Source organism: Ciona intestinalis, unplaced genomic scaffold (assembly GCF_000224145.3).
Source record: "Ciona intestinalis unplaced genomic scaffold, KH HT000517.1, whole genome shotgun sequence".
NCBI lineage: Eukaryota > Metazoa > Chordata > Ascidiacea > Phlebobranchia > Cionidae > Ciona > Ciona intestinalis.
In genome coordinates, this window is record NW_004190838.1 from 1 (window position 1) to 672 (window position 672).

Consider the following 672-nt stretch of genomic DNA (forward strand, 5'->3'; position numbering starts at 1 on the left):
AATGTCGTTGGTGACATTTTCTGCGCAGGAGGAACTGCAGCTTCAACCAGGGTGGGTGGTTTGTGTTGTTCATGTTATGTGTAACCAGAGGGTTGTGGGTTTGAGGCTCGGTGCTGCCACTATTGTGCCACTGAAAATATGTCTTTGCTCCTTGATCATTTTTACCATAGTTTAGTTTAACAACTGTCATTTTTCTGTTAATGATAATTGCATAAAACCAGTGGTCACTAATTAACTGCTGTTGCCACATAAGGATAAATAAGTCACATTCATTCATCAGCGGCCATATTTCTACAGCAAACAAACTGTCAGGAAGATTTGTGCGCGTCGTACTCGGCGTTCACGTTCACCTCGTGCACCAATGTGTGCAGGACGGGCACCAGGAGTGGTGTCAGGAGTTGTATCACATCAGGGAATGTCCCTGCTGGATGTTTAACAAAACAAGAATCTTGTTTCGATGAAGTCGCGTGTGGTGAGTGTTGTGCAGAGATATAAATATCTTGTGTAATTATCGAACAACCACATTTTTATTTGACACTTTTCTTCAGGTAGTTTCTCAAAGAGAATATTCAGATTAAGTTTTACTTAAAATGTGTGACTTGTAAAATCAATCTAACATTAAATTTGTGGGGATTTAAATATCAAGTCCTAACTGAGAATTTTAAACCATAG

At 39.6% G+C, this 672-nt stretch overlaps 1 protein-coding gene across 1 annotated transcript in view; it reads left to right on the forward strand.

Annotated features, from left to right (window-relative positions):
- The first annotated feature begins 6 nt into the window (after positions 1–6).
- The window catches only part of LOC100182693 (collagen alpha-1(XIV) chain-like), a 3,964-nt gene continuing 3,298 nt past the window's right edge, over positions 7–672 (forward strand). Inside the window, exons 1-2 of the mRNA XM_018816680.2 lie at positions 7–51; positions 298–472. The gene's annotated coding sequence lies outside the window, so the exon portion shown is untranslated. The remainder of the gene's footprint in view (positions 52–297; positions 473–672) is intronic.